Source organism: Ovis aries, chromosome 9, assembly GCF_016772045.2.
Source record: "Ovis aries strain OAR_USU_Benz2616 breed Rambouillet chromosome 9, ARS-UI_Ramb_v3.0, whole genome shotgun sequence".
NCBI lineage: Eukaryota > Metazoa > Chordata > Mammalia > Artiodactyla > Bovidae > Ovis > Ovis aries.
The window spans coordinates 60,303,631-60,324,671 of record NC_056062.1 but is presented as its reverse complement, the minus strand read 5'-3'; the positions used below and the strand labels follow the sequence as shown (position 1 = coordinate 60,324,671).

The window sequence follows — 21,041 nt, the reverse complement described above, 5'->3', positions numbered from 1 at the left end:
CCTTTCTTGCTATCCATGTTGATACTTTCTTGGCTCAGGGAATTAACCATAGAATACTTTCCTAGTTTTGTATATTGTTTGAGTGTTTTTTTTTAACCTTTTTATTTTATTACAGAGCAATGTAAATGCATTGTTAAAAAACATACAAGAAAAACACACACAATAATAGAAAACTATAAAGAATAGCTATAACCCCATCTACATTTCAGATTCCTCTTTAAAAAGGATTAGAAATCAGATTATAACACAAAATTTCTTAAAGTTATATAAACTATTGCAAAACTAATTCACAGTTTTCCAAAATTTAAAATATGGAGATATTTACTTTCAACCACAGAGTTATTTCAGTAATTATCAAGTACTACCTTTCAGAATCTTCAGCACATAGCAAGCTCTAGGAGAGTACTTGTTCAGCTGAAATTCAAATGATGGAAGTTATCACTTGAACATTGAAATAATATTCTTATAGAGTCTTAGGGGTCAGTGGGCCCTGATTTAAGGTTAGGGACTACTTCTAACATTTGTGGGCGCCTGGAGAAGGGTACAATGAAGGCCTGGAAAACATAAGTTGAAACTTTTTAGATTTAAATTAAATGAACAAACTTCAAATGTTTTCTTATCTTGGTAAGTACGCCTTCATCATAACTTGCAAGGCAGACTGGATTTAGAATTCTCAAATTCTTCAGGCTTCCACTCTGGAATTTGATGGTGCTGGGGAAAACCATGAATCATTTGGCTTTGTCTCCCCACAGTGGCTGTGTCTGAGTTCTGAGGCACCTTGGTTGCCTAGAGTTGAGTGCACTGGCAGTGTGGTCTGCCCATGGGCAGAGAGACCCCCAGAAGCTTACACACACCCTGGAGGTGGGTTTACTCTTCAGCTGTGGTGTGGTTTGCACATATAATTAAATTTATTAATCACTCCTTCCTTTCCCAAACTAACACATCTTGACTTTTATTTGCTTCTACATACTTCTTTCACATTCAGTTTCTTCCTTTACTCCAGGGAGAAAATTGTCACGCTCAACTGTTTCCAGTGTCCGTATTGCAGGATAAAGCTGGAATTAATCAGTGGCTCAGACGTCCTCTTAGGAGATCTATATCTGTTAATGACTGCTGAGAAACAGTCCCCTCCAAAATTGAGTGGCTGAAACAATGACTTTTTTTTTTTCCAATTATTCTGTTGACTGGTGGTACATTTCTAGTGCTTGTTTTGCCTGAGCCAGTTCACAAGTTTGCATTCAATTGCAGAGCAGGCTGGCCTGGAAGACCTACTATGGCCGTACTCACATGCCTGACTATCGGTGCTGGTTGCAGACAAAAGTGCCCAGTTCTTCTCCATGTGGCCTCTTAGCTTCTGCTAAGCTAAACCAGCTTCCTTTCATGGCTGGTCAGGGTCCTGTTTCAAGAGGCAAAAGCAGAAGCTGTGAAGTCTCCTGAAGCCTAAGCTCTAGAATCTCCATAACGTCACTCCTGTCACATTCTATTTATTGGTCAAAGCAGGGCACAAGCCAGCCCATAGTTAAGGGTGGGGAATATATTCTGCATTTTGATAGGAGTAGTTGCAAAATACTGTGGCCATGTTTTTCCAACCTGCCATAGGATCTTAGTTTCTTTCTTTGCTTACCTGTAGAAGACATTATTTAAAAGTATAATTTATATGGTTTCAGCAAGTCACCTTTCCATCACCCTATATTTCTACCTTCCTAAATGTAAAGTAACTCATTTCAGAAGTCAGTGGTGGATTATAATAGCAAAATTATGATTCAATGATTACAAAATAATATGGAATTTTAAGTTTCTAAGATTTTTAAAAATTGGAATTCACCTATAAATATATGGACTTCCCAGGTTGTGCTAGTGATAAAGAATCTGCCTGCCAATGCAGGAGACACAAGAGATGTGGGTTTGGTCTCTGGGTCAGGAAGATCTCCTGGAGAAGGAAATGGCAACCCACTCCAGTATTCTTGCCTAAAAAATTCCATGGACCGAGGAGCCTGGTAGATTCTAGCCCTTGGGGTCACAAAGAGGCAGATATGACTAAGCACAGCACAGCTATGTTTGAACATTTAAATAAAACCATAATGGTAGAAAATAATTTGTGGCAGCTAGACATTTATACGTAAAACATCTAGAGAATACATTGACATGAAAATATTTTATTTCAAATGATTTCTTGTTTAAAAGAAGACTCAGGAAAAGACAGGAATCAATTCTCTAGAGAAGAAATAGTGAAATTGAAAACATGTTCAATATTACTAGTAATAAAATAAATTAAAATTATAAAATAAGATCAATTTTTTTTTCACTGATTGATATGGCAAAATTAAATATATAAAAACGCCTGCTATTGGTGAATTTATACCGAAATGGGCACTCTTGTGTATTTTATGGAGGAGAATTTGGTATATGTACTAAGAACTTTAAAGTGTGTTCAGACCTTATAATCTAGTAACTCTAGGAATTTATAATACAATTATGGGATAAATATAAAAATTTTGATACATGATAATATTTGGAGGAGAAAAAATAAATAATTTATACACTTCAAGTAAATTATGACATATTCTGTTGACAAAATGCTACAAGTCGTAAAAAAGTCTGCCACAGGAATACTTATAATACCATACAAAATTGGTCACTGATGCAATGTTAACCAAAAGTGTAATTTGCAAAGGTATCTGCATACTTTATTTCCTATTTTTGTGTGCACACTGGCTGGTCCCTAATTTCCTGCCTCCTGTCAGATTGGTTTTCCACCCTCGTGTCTGCCTTGCTGTGTGCCCTGAAGGGTTGGCTGACTTCTGTAAACCGTATTTTGGGTGCTTCTTCATCAGTGGCCTTCCAATTGGTTGTGACTAGTGGAAGGTATGGGCTTAAGACTGGACGGTTGGAGAAGAAAGTGCTCTGATGTTTGATTTCTTTCTCCTTTGGCATCAACCTGTGACTCTCTGACTACAACTCCTGCTGAGTAGCTGTATTCTCTTCCTTTGGCCTTTGGCTAAATGGATGCAACAGCTTGCCATTTTTTGCTATGTTTGGTGTGCCTTACCTTCCCTGGCCACACTTCTGAAAGCAGTCCCTTCATGAAGTCTCTTTGTTTGAATCATCTTTATTTGAATTCAATTTTCTACCAAGTTTGTGACTAACGCAACATTCATATATAATCAATACATAAAGGTAAAGAATACATGAACAGTAGTTTTTTTTGTTTTTTTTTTTTTTTTCTGGATGACAGTATTTATGGTTGATTCTTAGTTCCTTCTATATATATATTTGTACTTTCACATTTTTATTTTACACAAGAATACATTATAATGCATTATAAAAAAGAAAACAAGATAAAGATTTGTATAAACTGACTCTTTGAGATGGAGCTAATGTGCATTTTAGTATTGTTTACACCACAACTAACACTTTGTAGATGGTGCTGTAGTTGAAAACACAGATGATCCTCTGTTCTTTCTGTCTCTATGAAGTGAGTGGGTTACCACTGCTGTCCTGATTTTACCTGTTAGGAAACTGGAGCTTAGAGACTCAAAGTGATTTACCCAAACACTATAACTGGTTAAATGCATTGGAAGTAGATCTTCCAACTCATATTCAGCTCTTTTCTGCAATGAGGAGGTTGTGGAGGCTAAAGCTCTGGGCTGTTCCATTATTATAAAAAGCTGATGATGATTGATCTTTAAGATTTTACTTAGAAAGTAATCATGTATATTTAAATTAGGCCATTTTTTTCCCATCATAGAAACAAACATCCTTATTTGGAAAATACAAACTATAGCAAAGGCATTAAAAAGTCTATTCCTAATGACACTATTAGAATATGCTTATATTTATTTCTTTTTGTATTTTGAAAGAGATAGCTCTTATTTAATACCATCATATATCTAATCAAGAATAAAATTTACCAAATCACCACGAAAAGATTGTCCATTTCTTAATGTTCCTTGTGTGTGTGTGTGTGTGTGTGTGTGTGTGTGTGTCTAATTGCTCAGTTGCATCTGACTCTTTGCAGCCTCAAGGACTGTAGCCTGTCAGGCTCCTCTGTCCGTGGGCTTCTCCAGGCAAGAGTACTGGAGTAGGTTGCCATTTCTTTCGCTAGGGGATTTTCCTCACCCAGGGACGGAACCAGCGTCTCCTGCATTGCAGGCACCAGGGAAGCCCTTATGTTCCTTACCTAAATCCCTTTTCTGACTCTCCTTCAATGTTTCCCAAAAAGTATTTTATTTTTTTGTCACCACCTATCTTTGATTTCATTTTCCCCATTCATCTTCCATCTAAATGAGCTGTTTTGTCAGTGTCTACATTAAAGGGATATAGTAATAAAAAAGGGAGTCCAGGGTCTTCCCTGGTGATCCAGTGGTTGAGAATCCACCTGCCAGTGCAGGGGACATGGCTTCTATTCCTGGTCCGTGAAGACCCCACATGCTGTGGGGCAGTTAAGCTCGCAAGCCTTAGAACTGGTGCTCCTCTATAAGAGTAGCCCTGCCAGACACAAATAGAGAAAGCCTGCTTGCCGCAATGACCACCCAGCACAGCCAAAAATAAATAAAAATTTTAAAATAAAGGACATCTAACTGAGACTATCCTAATAAACCAGTAGCCAAATAGCACTCACTTCACCCCTATCAAGAAAAATGGCTCATGTCCCAAACTACCTTTCCAAGGCTGTAGAGCCCCTTCTGATCCATTTTTGGTATTAGCAATTCAAATCATTGTTTCATGTACCCAAACTCCAGGGCCTTTGTGCATGGAAAGTCCCCGTTAAATTTAATGGCACTGTATATAAAAATATACAGTGTCTGACATTTACTTGTGATGTGACAGCAGTGTCATGTCCGGAGCTTTATTTCAGTTGCTGAAATTGCTTTATATCTTTTGATTTCTCGATCATTTTACTGCTGTTCACTAGCCACCATTGTGGCTTTACTTGAAAAATGTTCACTTTGCACTTTTGAAAGTAGATGCAGTTCTTCATGGTTGAGCACACACTGCTTCTAAGACTAGTGGGTTTCAGGGTGGGGTAGTCCGGCTTCTGCTTCCTTCTCTGAGCTGCTTCACTGCCTCTCCCTATTCCACAAATAGTTCTTGCTGTTTGCTTTGAGACAGGCCAATTCTGATAAAAATTCCTTCTGAAATCCTATTCATCCCATTCATTCAATACCATTTCACCTCAAATATTCAAAACGCTTTCCCTCTGGAAAATAAATAACCATTTCCTTAAGAGTTGTAATTGGTTTCTCATGAAATATAATTTAGGTTGGAGAATATTCTGATCTGAGTCACTTGAATCTTACACCCCAATGATTCAGTCACTGACATTGCTCTTCTGTGCACCTAAGCTCACTGCCAGGGCCTCCCAGATGACTCAGTGGTAAAGAATCTGCCTGCAAAGCAGGAGATGAAGACTCAGTCCCTGGGTTGGGAAGATCCTCTGGAGAAGGAAATGGGAGCCCACTCCAGTATTCCTGCCTGGGAAATCCCATGGGCAGAGTAGCCTGGTGGGCTACAGTCCATGGGGTCACAATGAGTTGGACACAGCTCGGCTACTAAACAACAATGAGAAGAAGAAGCTCCCCGTCAGCCCTCCGTGGATAGAGGATGGTATGTGGGATCTGAAAATCTACTCAGATGGTCTGTACTCTCAGCATGTTTATGAATTCAGGTACACGGCACAGGGCAACTGATTCTTCTTGCCACCGGAGGGCAAGTTGAGGGCAACATAAAGTGAAAAAGAAAGTGTTAATTGTCAGTTGTGTCTGACTCTGTGACCACATGGACTGTAGCCCACCAGGCTCCTCTGTCCATGGGATTCTCCAGGCAAGAATACTGGAGTGGGTAGCTATTCTCTCCTCCAGGGAATCTTCCTGACCCAGGGATCAAATTCGGGTCTCCTGCGTTGCAGGCAGATTCTTTACCAGCTGAGCCATAACACTTGGTTAACTGGGAATTTTTTTCCCTGACAGGAGGTGGGAGACTTCTAAAAGTACAACATGAAGCAGGCAGATGTCAACTGTGGGAGGAAGGTACAGTACTTCCTGGGGAGGAAGTACCTACAGTACTCTCAGAATGAAGTGCATGTAAATGTATGTGTGTTTAAGTGGTTATGAGTTTATGCAATGGAGAATTTGAAATCTGCTTCTGAGTGATTAGGTTTACCTAAGTTGGAGAGCACAGTATTTAGCCCCAAGGCCTTCCCCATGACTTTACAGACAATGGTTTCATTATGAGTCAACATGGAACTATAGAAGACCACTGGAACTGGATCCACTGCATCTGAGTTCTGGAGTGGACATGTGGATTTGGGCAATATTAACCTGTTTGTTCTTACTGTACTCATCTTTAAAATGGGAATAATTGCTTTTGAACCACATACCTTAGATGGATATTATATTTTAAATGTGCTTAGAAAATCACCACATGCCATCAAATGCAAAGGATTCTTACCTCAGTGGGTATTGATGCCATAGATATCATTGTCACTAATACATTGATGATCTTCAAATCTTTGTGGCTCATTCTCCCTCTGAGCTCTAGCCCATATTTCAAATTATCTGTTCAACATCCCCTTGAATGATAGTAACTAAAAGCACTTTCAATTTGATATGCCTCAAACAATGTGCATTTTCTTTTTTATTTTTGTCTTTGGTTTCCTTTAGTTTTTTAATTTTTTAAAATTAATTTTTATTGGAGTATCATTGCTTTACAATGTTGTATTAGTTTCTACTGTACAACAAAGTGAATCGGCCATAGGTATACATATATCCCCTCTTCTCTGGATTTCCTTCCCATTTAGGTCACTACAGAGCACTGAGTAGAGTTCTCTGAGTTATACTGTAGACTCTCAATGAAAGTGAAAGTTGCTCAGTCATGTCCAACTCTTTCCAACCCCATGGACTGACTGAATTCTCCAGGCCAGAATACTGGAGTGGGTAGCCTTTCCCTTCTCCAGGGGATCTTTCCAACCCAAGGACTGAACCCCAGTTCAGTTCAGTTCATTCGCTCAGTCATGTCCGACTCTTTGCGACCCCATGAATCGCAGCACGCCAGGCCTCCCTGTCCATCACCAACTCCTGGAGTTCACTCAGAGTTGTGTCCATCAAGTCAGTGATGCCATCCAGCCATCTCATCCTCTGTCGTCCCCTTCTCCTCCTGCCCCCAATCCCTCCCAGCATCAGAGTCTTTTCCAATGAGTCAACTATTCACATGAGGTGGCCAAAGTACTGGAGCTTCAGCTTTAGCATCAGTCCTTCCAAAGAAATCCCAGGGCTGATCGCCTTCAGAATGGACTGGTTGGATCTTCTCACAGTCCAAGGGACTCTCAAGAGTCTTCTCCAACACCACAGTTCAAAAGTATCAATTCTTCGGCACTCAGCCTTCTTCACAGTCCAACTCTCACATCCATACATGACCACTGGAAAACCATAACCTTGACTAGATGGACCTTAGTCGGCAAAGTAATGTCTCTGCTTTTGAATATTCTATCGAGGTTGCTCATAATTTTTCTTCCAAGGAGTAGGCGTCTTTTAATTTCATGGCTGCAATCACCATCTGCAGTGATTTTGGAGCCCCCCAAAATAAAGTCTGACACTGTTTCCACTGTTTCCCCATCTATTTCCCATGAAGTGATGGGACCAGATGCCATGATCTTCGTTTTCTGAATGTTGAGCTTTAAGTCAACTTTTTCACTCTCCTCTTTCACTTTCATCAAGAGGCGTTTGTTACTCTTCACTTTCTGCCATAAGGGTGGTGTCATCTGCATATCTGAGGTTATTGATATTTGTCCCGGCAATCTTGATTCCAGCTTGTGTTTCTTCCAGTCCAGCGTTTCTCATGATGTACTCTGCATAGAAGTTAAATAAGCAGGGTGACAATATACAGCCTTGACATACTCCTTTTCCTATTTGGAACCAGTCTGTTGTTCCATGTCCAGTTCTAACTGTTGCATCCTGACCTGCATACAGATTTCTCAAGAGGCAGGTTAGGTGGTCTGGTATTCCCATCTCTTTCAGAATTTTCCACAGCTTATTGTGATCCACACAGTCAAAGGCTTTGGCATAGTCAAGAAAGCAGAAATAGATGTGTTTCTGGAATGCTCTTGCTTTTTCCATGATCCAGTGGATGTCGGCAATTTGATCTCAGTCTCCCGCATTGCAGGCAAATTCTTTACTAGTGGAGCCATCAGGGAAGACGTCTGAGCTATACTGTAGGTTCTCAGTAGTTGTCTATTTTATACATAATATCAATAGTTTATATGTATCAATCCCAGTCTCCCAATTCATCCTACCTCTATTTTACCTGCTGGGTGTCCATATGTTTTAGCAATCTCACTACTGGACATATACCCAGAGAAAATCATATTTCAAAAAGACACATGCACCCCAGTATTAATTGCAGCAGCATTTACAATAGTCAGAACATGGAAGTAACCTAAATGTCCATCAACAGAGGAATGAATAAAGAAGATGTTGTACATAGATCCAATGGAATATTACTCAGCCATAAAAACGAATGATATTGGGTCATTTGTAGAGATGTGGTTGGACCTAGAGACTGTCATACAGAGTTAAATATATCAGAAAGAGAAACACAAATATTGTATATTAACGTATATATGTGGAATCCAGAAAAATGGTACAGATGATCTTATTTGCAAAATAGAAATAGAGACACATGTATTTTGAAGCTTCTCTTGCTTCTGTATTTTGGTTAATGACACCACTATGTTCCTTCTCACTTGATGCAGGTCCCTGGGAAGTATCTTCTACTCTCTCTTATCACTCATCACCTATAAACGAGTCAGACCCACTTATCTGCCTCTGTAACATCACTTGACTCCCTCTGATCCTCTCCATTACCATCTGTGTCCTAGGTCAGGATCCTTGTCATTGTGGAAGAAACAGACTTTTTGGTTTAGAATAAATCTCTTGGAATTATGCATTTTTCAAAAGAAATATGTCTATAGGGAAAAGGCTAAAACAAGGATCAATATTTTCAAATTCATAGTGGATAGTGAAAGTCTCTCAGTCGTGTCTGACTCTCTGCAATCCCGTGGGCTATACAGTCCATGGAATTCTCCAGGCCAGAATACTGGAGTGGGTAGCCGTTCCCTTCTCCAGGGGATCATCCCAGCCTGGGGACTGAACCCAGGTTTCCTGCATTTCAGGCAGATTCTTTACTGTTGAGCCACTAGGGAAGCCCATAGTCATCATACCACTTTTATTATATTCAGATTACCTAAGAAAAAAGGAAAATATGGGCCGGGAATTTCCAGGAAGAACCTGGCTATAATTAACCACAAAGAGTATTCTTTTCTCTACGATAGACTTATTCCAGTTCTTAAGTATGTGATTAGTTAATTCTTTGCCTCTTCTGCTTCTTTCTAGCAAACCACACACCACACTCTTAAAATCATTATCCTATTTATCTGTCCCCACTAGACTATGATCTCCTAAGGAAGAAGGGTCAACTGTTGGTCATTTTTCTATTCTGGTACCATCTATTACAGTGTCTGGCAAAGAGTAGGAATTTAAAGATGTTTGTTGATGGACTGACTGACTGATGGACTAAATTAATGAAGTGCAGCAGAAATTAATAAACATGATCTTGAGATCAGTAAAATATTTCCTGAAGGGATATCTTGTTATTAAAAGAAAAAGACATTCTACTCATGCAGCAACTCTTAGTAGGATATGTTCTATTTTGCTAAATCTTCTCAGCTGACATAGCTAATTACAAGACTTTTAAAGAACCACAGAGATGTTTTTGAACTCTGCAAAGTTATTAACAGATGTGGCATTTAAGAGACCTGTCTATCTTTATGCATCTTGAGATGTTGGTAGTTATATCTGTCAGACACTGGTATGATCCTACAAAATTTGAACTATCCCAATTTTTCATTCAAAGGACAGATCTTAAATCTTCTCATTAAAATATCTCACAGTAAGTCAGAAAGGCAATTTATTATTATTTTACAGAGCAGGTTTAAAAAGTAAACGTGAGAAGCAATGTCTTTCCTTCTCCATCAGTTCTCCATGAACTAAAGCATTGAGGCAGAAGCCCCTTCTCAGTGGGTTGTTCTGTCTCAGGTCCCCTAAGTGGCTTAGCTGAGTATGGGCCCCTGGTGGTCCATTCACCCTACACAGGTTGGGCCTCAATGTCTCCTGAGGAGCTTGTTGAAAATACAGATATTGGGGTTTCCCTGGAAATCCAGTGGTTGAGAGTCTGCCTGCCAATGCAGGGACTCAGGTTTGATGCCTGGTCTGGGGAGATCCCACATGCCTCGGGGCAACCAAGCCCATGTGCTAGAACTCCTGAGACCTGGTGTGCTAGAGCCTGTGCTCGGTGACACGAGAAGCCACCACGATGAGAAGCCTGCGCTCCACAACTAGAGAAAGCCCATGCCGAGGACAAAGACCCAGTGCAGCCAAAAATAAGTAAATAAGCGTCCTTTTTAAACAAAAATACAGGTATCAGGGCTCTTGCAGGGGCTTAGATGGAGATTTCAATGCTTCTGCACTTCAACTTTTTGATTCCTTTCACTATTTACAAAAGAAAAAAAACAGTCTCAGGATGACTTGTTAGAATCAGTCTCTGTGCTTACTCTCTCTAACCAATAAGATAAGCTACTTCCCCGATGGATTTTTAAAAATTATTTATTTTTATTTCTGGCTGCACTGGGTCCTCGGTGTTGTGTGCGGGCTTTCTCTAGTTGTGACGAGCAGGGGACTCTCTCTAGTTGCGATGCTTCTCATTGCAGTGGCTTCTCTTGTTGCAGAGCACGGGCTCTAGAGCATGGGCCCAGCAGTTGCGACACTCAGGCTTAGTTGATCCAAGGCATGTGGGATCTTCCCGGACCAGGGATTGAACCTGTATTGCCTGCATTGGCAGGTGGACTCTTAACCACTGTACCACCAAGAAGTCCTTCAAATAAACTCTTTTGTGGTCTCTATCATTTGACTTTTAAAATTTCTCAGTAAGAGCTAAGTGTAACTCAACTTGTTTTCAATTTTTGTCTGTATTTGATTACCACTTTGTTGCTATTTGGCATCTGATTTTGGTTTTACTGTCAGGCTTATATTCTTTGTAGATAAACAGCTAAAAACAAGAATAAAACTAATAATCAGAGTGCTTTGTTTTATCAACTGCAAGAGTCACATCATTCATATTTTAAGAACTCTGGAAGTGGAATACATCTTTCCCTGATTTAGTTCAGTTCAGCTCAGTTACTCAGTCATGTCCAACTCTTTGCAACCCCATGGACTGCAGCACACCAGGCTTTCCTGTCCATCACCAACTCCCAGAGCCTACTCAAACTCATGTCCATTGCATTGGTGATGCCATCCAACCATCTCATCCTCTGTTGTCCACTTCTCTTCCCGCCTTCAATCTTTCCCAGCATCAGGGTCTTTTCCAATGAGCTGGTCCTTCGCATCAGGTAGCCAAAGTATTGGAGTTTCAGCTTCAGCATCAGTCCTTCCAATGAATATTCATGACTGATTTCCTTTAGGATGGACTGGTTTACTTGATGGCAGTTTACAATCTCTCTTAGGAAGGCAGCTATTGTGAGGTGGTTGGCATCATGTATACATGCATTCAAAGTGTCAGCAGGTATGGCAAAACCCATATAATATTGTAAAGTAATTAGTCTCCAATTAAAATAAATTAATTTAAAAAAGTGTCAGCAGCAAAACCTGCTGAATGGGTGTCAAAAGGTTGCAGGAAAATCCTGGAGACAGTAGTGGAGTACTCTTTCAACTGCTAGAAACCAATTTTTGTTCAGACTATGGGCAATTTCTCCACAGCCAGAGTCCATGAAGACTGCCTCTACATAGCTACAAAAGCATGTTAAGGAAGGCCCTCAGAAAAGGCTTTTTATGATTTTAGGAGTTAATTTAGAAGCAAAGTACTCTTCATGATACTGAGGGATGACATCATGGGAAGAACTTGGATACTGATGACTAAGTGGAAAAGTGATGAAGATTATAGCTCTGAATTTTGAAGTAGTTTTAGGAATACCTTAACCAATTTATTTCAGTTACATTTCCTTTTAATGTATACACAAAGGTGATTTATGATAAGGAAATCTATATTTCATTAAGTCAAAACTATTCTGTCAATGCATATAAAATTTTAAAGGATAAGAATGCCTTAGGTTACAGTTTAATTAATAGCCTTCCTTCCTCTTTCTTTCTCTTTCTTCCTCACCTTCTCTTCCTTCTTTCTTCCTCTCCCTCTCTCTTCCTTTCTCTTTTCCTTCTTTCCTTCCTTTCTTCCTTCCCTCCCTGCCTCTCTCTCTATCTCACCAAAACAATGGAGTTTCTTACCACTGATGAGGTCAGATCCCATGAAATGAAGTTAGGACAATGCCGGGTGTTACTGTGTCCTCACTGTGTACCAGACACTCTCCAAGCATGTCACAGGTATTAACTCATTCAGTTCTCACAATGCTCTGTGAGATAAGTGCCGCTGCTACATTCATCGTACAGAAAAGGAGCAAAGTCTCAGATGTGAGACTCTGACTCTTGACAGCTTTTTAGATCTGTGACCCAGGATGCTCCTCTCTCTGGTAGTTCCTTACGAAATGGGCATCAAAAAGCCCACCTCACAGTGCTGATGTGAAGATTAAAAAATGGCCTAAGGAGGACCTCAATTCCATGAATTATGATTTCTCTTTCTTTCACTAAGAAAATATTAATATAGTGGTCACTGTTGGTCACCTGCACAGACAGCTTCTATTATCCACTTCCCTCACAGCAGGACTCAGATTTTGTTAAGGTATCTGCCACCTCTCCCTCCAACTGATAAGAACTCTAGGAGTGGTCTTTGTTTCAAACTACTCATAGTACCATTCTCTTTACTAATGATGGGTTCAAGAATCTGCTTCCTTGGTGCCTCAGATGGTAAAGCATCTGTCTGCAATGCTGGAGACCCAGGTTCAATCCCTGGGTCAGGAAGATCCCCTGGAGAAGGAAAGGGCAACCCACTCCAGTACCTTGCCTGGAAAATGCCATGGGTGGAGGAACCTCGAAGGCCACAGTCCATGGGGTTGCAAACAGTCAGACACAACTGAGCGACTGAGCGACTTCGCTTTCACTTTTAGGAATCCAGGGCTAAGCCAGTCAGATAATGACATTTCCCTAGCAACAAGGAAATGGCAAGTGCATTTGACTCGCTGGGGCATGAAAAAAAATTTTGGAGAAATTTTTTACTTATGGAGAAAATCATAGGAAAAAAACATACTTGTTTCTTCTAGACATTTTAGAACCCAGATCTGCGATAGCCATTTAGCTACCAGTCTGAGGATGAAGTTGACACGTGGTAGTGAGACTAGAGTTAAGGTTAAGTCTTCTCTTCTGCAGAGAAGCAGAGCTTGTTGGAGCTATCGGATTAAGTCAACCCTGCAACCCACCCCGATTTTGGATTTCCAGCCTTTGAGCCAATTCCTTATCATTCAGACCACTTTAAGCTGGAATTTCTGTTATTTATAATTGAGAGCAGGTTCAGTTACTTTGCTCTTTCATGTTCCAGGCCCTTGCTAGGTCCTTGGATGGCTAATACACATCCCTCTATTACTATTTTTTTTTTTTTTAAGCTGAGGAAATGGAGATCAAGAGAACAGAATCCGAAGGTGGCACAGACAAGACATGGACTCAGAATTTCCTCCACCTTTTGTTTCAAAATCAGTAATCATAACTGCTATATTCTTCTGAAACTTAAACGTGATATAATTTTACAAACTGTTAAAATTTTGTCTATGGAGGTGTGTTTTGTATGAGGGATGTCTGCTTTTGCTGAAACTGTTTTTACCTAAATATTTAAACTGATTTTCATTTTACCTACTTCAATATCTTCTCCCAAAGTCACTTTTTTTTTTTTTTTAACTGCAGAGCCATCTACATTTTATTGTTGCTCAAAGTAATTGTCCCATGGGTCCTAGGTGAAATTCCTCCTGGACCCAGAGGGGGAATGAGTGAGATGATTGGGGCGTGAGTGCAAACTCTACAGCACAGGCCCAGTGATGGACTGTGTGGTTAGCACAGTGGGTGTCTTGGTCGGCTCAGGCTGCCGTTACAAAATACCACATGCTGGGCAGCTTAAATGGCGGAAATCTATTTCTTGCAGCTGTGGAGGCACAAAGTCCAACATCAAGGTGTCAGCAAACTTGTTTTCTCCTGAGGCTTGTCTGCTTGACTTGCGGATGGCTGTCTCTTACTGTGTCCTCCCAGGGTCTTTCCTCTGTGGATATGCATCCCTGGTGTCTCTTCCTCCTCTGAGAAGGACATCAGTCCTAATGGATTAGGGCTCCACCCTTAAGACCCTTATCTAACCTTGATTATCTCTTCAAGCAGCCAATCTCCAGCTACAGTCATACTGGGGGTTAGAGCTTCAATATATGGATTTGAGGGGGACATAGCTCAGTCCATAACACTGGGGAGTTGTGGCACCCTCGTGACCTGGAGAGTGAGTGTCCTGTGGGAAGCAGCCCCTCCTTGACCTCTGCCACAAGGATGAGCTACTGCCACAAGGATGGCTCAGCACTGTCAAGGCTGACTTTTTGATTCATGCTTGGAATACAAACCGTTAAGAGAAATTTTCCAATTTTAAAGATGGGCACTAATTCAAAACTATGTCTGTGGCTGGCTACTCACTCGTGAAGTCTGGTTTAAGTAGGCAATCACAGTAGATTTATAATGATGGCCTGTCCCATTAGACTGTCCTGCTCCTCACATACTCCATCCCTAGGTACCATTTCAGTGGAAATACTCATAGAGCATTTGAGTTGTACTCAATCAGTAGCCCAGCCCGTCTCATCCATGGGTCAGAGGTCATTTAGTTGTCATTCATTATCTCCCAAGTCCCTGAGATTGAGTGAGTTGAGTTTTGAGGAGTCAGCTATTCTTCAACAGACTTATAAACTGTAATTGGTTCCACTAAGATAGAAACATATACTATATTTAAAGAATCAATAGTCTCAGTCAATTATTAAAGTAGGTTAATAGCTACTGCATGTCCAAGGACTAATGCTGTGTATGCAGTGATCCATACCCTGCTTTAATTATGATTGGTCTAGGTCCTTAAAACACAGGGCATTGTCTAGATGAAGTAAGTAATGACTCCCTAATGATAAAAAAGTAATGTGTATATACAGGGACAGTGAGAAAGAAGCAAGAAATTAAAAGAAAAAAAACTAGTTCATCACAGAAATGCACCTTAACAAAGAATGTTAAGGTGGAGTTTTTCTTTCTTTCCCAGTTTAATGGTCTTGGCTGAATTCTGGAGTTTCAGGGTTTAGGGTATCAGAAATTCAAAAAGGTACTTGGTTAGGGAGACCTGTCTGAAAGATGCAACAGAAAGTAATTGGTAGGTGTCTAGGCAAAGATGTTCATCATGATGATGCGAAGTAAGAGAGTAGGCAACTTGAAGAGAAGTGAAAGCCAGGTGACAGGACGTACTAGAATAATCCTGGGTTGGCAAGATCCCCTGGAGGATAGGGTACCGACTCCAGTTTTCTTGGGCTTCCCTGTGGCTCAGCTGGTAAAGAATCTGCCTGCAATGTGGGAGAACTTTGTTCAATCCTTAGGTTGGGAAGATCCCCCAGAGAAGGGAACGGCTACCCACTCCAGTATTCTGGCCTGGAGAATTCCATGGACTATATAGGCCATGGGGTCACAAAGAGTCAGACACGACTGAGCAACTGTCACTCACTCACTCACAGAATAATGTGGAGTCCAGGACTCTGAATTGATGGAGAGGATTGATGTGGGATAATAAGTGCTCCAATCCTTTGACAACAATGCTGAACAACCATTTCAGCTCCAGAACTCCCTGCATGTTGCCAAGACCTTTGTTGTTACTGATGTTCAGTAATTCTTTTTGCTCAACCAATTTCCCTTTTTCTCGTAGACTTCAATTTTGAGTTAACTCTGTTCTGCACAGAATCATCTTGGTCTGTTTCCACGGTAGCCTAACCTGAGAAATTTCTCTTCTCTTGCTGATAAGAGAGGTAAGTGTTCCAGATGATACAACTATGAAATGGCAAAGCCTCAGTTCATCTGGGTCTGTGAGTGGAACAGAGCCTTGTAGATCTGAAGTGGACATGTGACATAAGTGAGAAATAAACCTTATTGTATTAAACTACTGAGATTTGGGGTTACTTTGCCACTGCAGCCTGACCTTGCCTGTCTTGACTAACACATATATTCTCTCAGTATTACCCATGTCCTTGGTCCTCTGGGTGGGTTTCTTCAGAAGCATCTGAGTCCCTGTCTTCAGGCCACCTTCAAAATGTTCCCACTAGCCTTTGTCGGTCTCAAGATAAGAATACAGAGATTAAATAAAAGAACCTGCATATAACTCAGTTCTGCCATGAGACTTCAAATAATTTTGGCTGTAATTTTCTCTGTCAGTAATGTGATGATCTACTTAATAGACAAGGTCACTGCAGGCCAACAAAGTATACCAGGGCTCTTTGTCTGTTCTATATTGTGTGATTCCCCCAGGTTTGTTGGAGGAGGGGGATAGGTGGAGAAGAGGAGAGAAATAGGGCAAGTAGCTCCCTATGCCTCAATGCTTACAGCATCTAACAGTCAGAATTTCTTTCTGAGTTATCTGTAGGAAGAACTTTGATGGCCCTTCACCCGACTTGGCAGAAGTCATCCCTAGTGTTTGCGGTAGGGCTGAATTCCTGAGTAGTACAGGTCGGTATTAGGATTTAATATATCTAATTTGGCCTTTGTTTCACACTAAAATAAGTAAAAAGGAAAAGCTTGCAGTCTTATTAGGGTGTTCCAAGGGAATATACCATTTGGTTTCCCCCACCCACAGTTCTTCCTTGTATAGCCTTGGTCAAGCCAAGCTGTGTTCTCTAGAAATTCCATTCTTGTCCCCTTAAGAAAGGACTGCCTATTCCAGGTAAGAAGTTCAGCTCTTTGGTTCTTCTTGTGTTTTGTAAACCCTTGCATTTTAGTCTTTTCCTAGGTTGCTCCAAAGTAGGTAGATGGGAGAGTTAAAGCCGATAGGAAGATTATCTGATTCCAGTATGGTCTCTTTATCAAAGACTTATAACTGGGTTCTATGTGAGCTATTTGGAATCAAGTACATTTTACCAGATAGATAATGAAGAAGGGAGAGTCCTTATGTGATTTAACTTTGACTCCTCTCCTTTGAAATAATAACCAAAGAATTACTGGATTAAGGAAGTCTGATTCCTTCCTGATGACATTATAGAGGTTCAGACTAGGCAAAGAAGTTCTGATCTGTGTGAAACAAATGATATCAACGCCAAAGAGATTTATTATTTTTCTACATTCAAATATTTCTGAGGAATATTTGAATTCATTCTGTTTCAGCAACAAATGTGTACATTACAGAGAAAGAGAAACAGCTTAGGCTACAAAATCTTCATTTTTCCCCTGGATCTTTAGTAAGTTAAGAAACAATTATAATTTTATTTATCGAGTCGTTGCTATGTGCCAGGAAGTGTGTGTGTGTGCTCAGTTGCTGAGTTGTACCCGACTCTTCATGACAGCCAGGCTCCTCTGTCCACAGAATTCTCCAGGCCAGAATACTGGAGTGGGTGGCCATTTCCTACTCCAGGGGGTCTTCCCAGTCCAGAGATCAAACTTGCATCTCTTGTGTCTCCTGCATTGGCAGGCAAATTCATTACCATTGTGCCACCTGGGAAGTTTACATACACTTTATTATTAAATACACGCAGCAACTCATTTTTACAGATGGGAAAAACCAGAGGTTAATTAAGTTTCTTAAGGTCACTCTATTATTCATTGTACTCAGCATAGTGAGTGTTAAAACGCATGTCTCTCTTATCTACTAATCAATCCTTCTCACCATTATACCCACTCACCTCTCTGTAATGAATAAAGTTTGTAGGAATCACTTATCCTTTAGAGATTTCATTATTGATGTCTACATTAAATCGGATTGCGAGTTATTTCTGAGTGTGAGAAGTACAATTACAGTTACTCAAACCTGAAGCAACTTACTTTAAAACTATTTTTAGAATGTCATAGGACAAAAGAATATGTACAGAAAAAATATTGAGAAAAATCTGAGACTTCTAACTGGACAAATACCATCAGCTGCATAACTTTCACTTACTGAGCTTTATTCTGTGGCTAAGGCTGTGCTAAAGGGATCTTAAGAATTGTCATTTAATTATCAGAACCATCCTAGTGGATAAGAACTGCTATTATTCCCACTTTACAGACGGGGGAACTGAGATACAGAGAGTTGAATTATATAGGTCATATAGCTAATAAGGGGTTTTCTAGGTGGCTCAGTGGTAAAGAACTCACTTGTCAATGCAGGAAGCATAAGAGATGCAGGTTTGATCCCTGGGTCTGGAAATGGCCACCCTGGAGGAGGAAATGGCAACCCACTCTAGTATTCTTGCCTAGAGAATCCCATGGACAGAGGAGCCTGGCAGGCTACAGTCCAGGGGGTCTCAAAGAGTCGGACATGACTGAAGCTACTTCACATGCATGCATACAGAGCGAAAGAGGTGGACCCAGAATTGAACTTGGGAAGTCTAACTCCAAATATGTACCCTTAGTTACAAGGAGCTTCTGTAGGATAATTGTACAAAGAAATTTAAAAGTGCTTTGGTTTTTAAATCTAAATAATGGATGGACTTTCATCAACAGTAATGTATTAATATTGGCTTATTAACTGTGACAAGTGTATACTAATATACACTACAAAGAGGGGGAACTGAGTGTGAGGTATATGGAAACCCTCTGGATTACCTTCACAATGTTTCTCTATATCGAAAACTGTGCTAATGTAAAAAAGTTTATCAAAAATTAAATTCTTTCACAATAAAATTCAGTCTTTCTTATCTCAGAAAAGAAAAAAGAAAAGTTCTTGTGGATACATAAGAAAGATTAAGATAATGTTGGGCAAGCATGAAGAACAAAGTAACTCCAACAGAATTTGAGTATTTTTGACAAGGGATGATGGATAAACGAACACTCTGGAACTTTTCTCTCTTCCCTATACATGAAATGAGTCAAGTCATGGCTCTTTTGAGACTGTTTCTCACATTTGATGTCCTAAAAGTAGAGGGTTAACTAAAATTCAGGGCTCCCCTGGTGGCTCAGATGGTAAAGAATCTGCCTGCAATGCAGGAGACCAGGCGTTCAATTCCTGGGTTGGGAAGATCTCCTGGAAAAGGAAATAGCAACCCACTCCAGCCTTCTTGCCTGGTGAATTCCATGGACAGAGGAGCCTGGTGGCCTATAGTCCATGGGGTCGCAAAGAGCCAGAAATGACTGAATGACCTTTAGCTAAAATCAGACACTCTATTTCTGAAACCAAATTTTGTTAGAAGGATGGGTTTGTTACACTTGTCCTTGACTGTCTGGAAGCCCCAGAGACCCCAGGATCATCTCTCTGATGCTCTTTTTCATCTTCCTGGGAACTAATTGTTTTCGCGTGTGTGTGTGTGTGTGTGTTAGTCACTCAGTCATGTCTGACTCTGCGGCCCCACGAACTGTAGCCCACCAGGCTCCTCTGCCCATGGAATTCTCCAGGCAAGGATACTGGAGTGGGTTGTCATTCCCTTCACCAGAGACTCTTTCCGACACAGGGATTGAACCCTGGTCTCCTGCATTGCAGGCAGATTCTTTACCACTTGAGCTATAGGGAAGTCCTATGTTTTCACATAACCCATAGAAGTATCCTTGTTATTTTATAAGATTTGCTTATATGGCCAGATGTAAAGAGAAGAAAGACAATGAGGGAAATACATGACAAGAGATTGCTCAGCAAGGAAGCTTAATCCTGCTGAGAGAAGAGGAGGGTTCCTTTCAGGGCTCCACTGCAGAGAGGGGTGTGTTAGTTCCTGGGGAGAAGTTAGAAGAAGGGAATTGGAAGCCTTTACACTTGTGACATTTTGGCCATTGCTCTCCAATAGTGTGCACCTGCTTTAAAAGTCCATACTCCATGCTGTAGCCAGAGTGAGGTTCCTAAATAACAAATCTAATCACATCCCTTTCCTTCTTTCATCCTTTCAGGAGCTCTGCCTTGCGGTTTGTATAAAGTCCAGTCCCTCTTAGATGACATCTAAAGCTCACTTCTGCGGGATGTCTCTTATCTCTCACCTTCTCACACCTTATAATCCACCATAGTGATCTCTTTGGAGTTTCTCTGACATGCCTTTCTGTCTTTGGCACTTGGGATTTTGCACTTGTTCTTTCTGCATAGAACAATCATGATAACTCCTAACACATTTTTGAAAGACTAACCATAACTACTAACTCCTCTGAGAAGCGTTTTCTTTACTTGTTCAGTCATGCATTCACCAAATATTTCTTAAGCATCCACTCTGCTAGAAGCTACTAAGCGCTGGGACAAGGGTTTGGGGTCAGCTCCCAGGATGTCCTATAATGCCCATATTTAGCTCTATGTACTTGTTACATTGTATTGCAATTGCTTTTTATGTAAACATTTCTCGCACTACCCTGATAGTACCATCTTGGAAAACACAATGTCTTGTTTGAAGTTGCAATGCTTGACATAAGGATAGGAATGCAGAAAATATTTCTAGAATGAATGAATGGAAGAACCGTCTCAAATTCTGTTTTCACTTCTAGAAGATAAGCAATCAGATTATGTTCACAATTAATCTGAAAACGTCTTTTTTTTTTTTTTTAAATTTTATTGCCAGAAGGTTAGGAGAACGCTTTATTTCAGCAGAAGTTTGGCTGCCTGCCCTCCAGGTAAAACCATAGCAGTTCTTCTAGAATTTCTAGCCAGCTATTCCTGATGTAACCTTCCTAGCTTTAAGAGTCCAAGGACAGGCAGGAGAACAAGATGGTGGAGGAATCAGTGGACGTGGAGTACATCTCCCTCAGATACATCAGGAATGCACCTTCAGACCCAGAAGTGCATGCAGAACACCAGCTGAGAGCGGACAGGAGTACCTGACCAGTGGAAAAGAATATACAGATCCATGCAAAACTCGGGAGGAAGAAGGAACAAGGGGGAAAAACAGGAGTGTTGGTAGGACTGGACCT

At 40.6% G+C, this 21,041-nt stretch overlaps 1 long non-coding RNA gene across 1 annotated transcript in view; it reads right to left on the bottom strand.

The window, feature by feature from the left end:
• Window positions 1–21,041, bottom strand: part of LOC132657222 (uncharacterized) — a 242,252-nt gene that overhangs the window by 32,360 nt on the left and 188,851 nt on the right. The window lies entirely within an intron of this gene.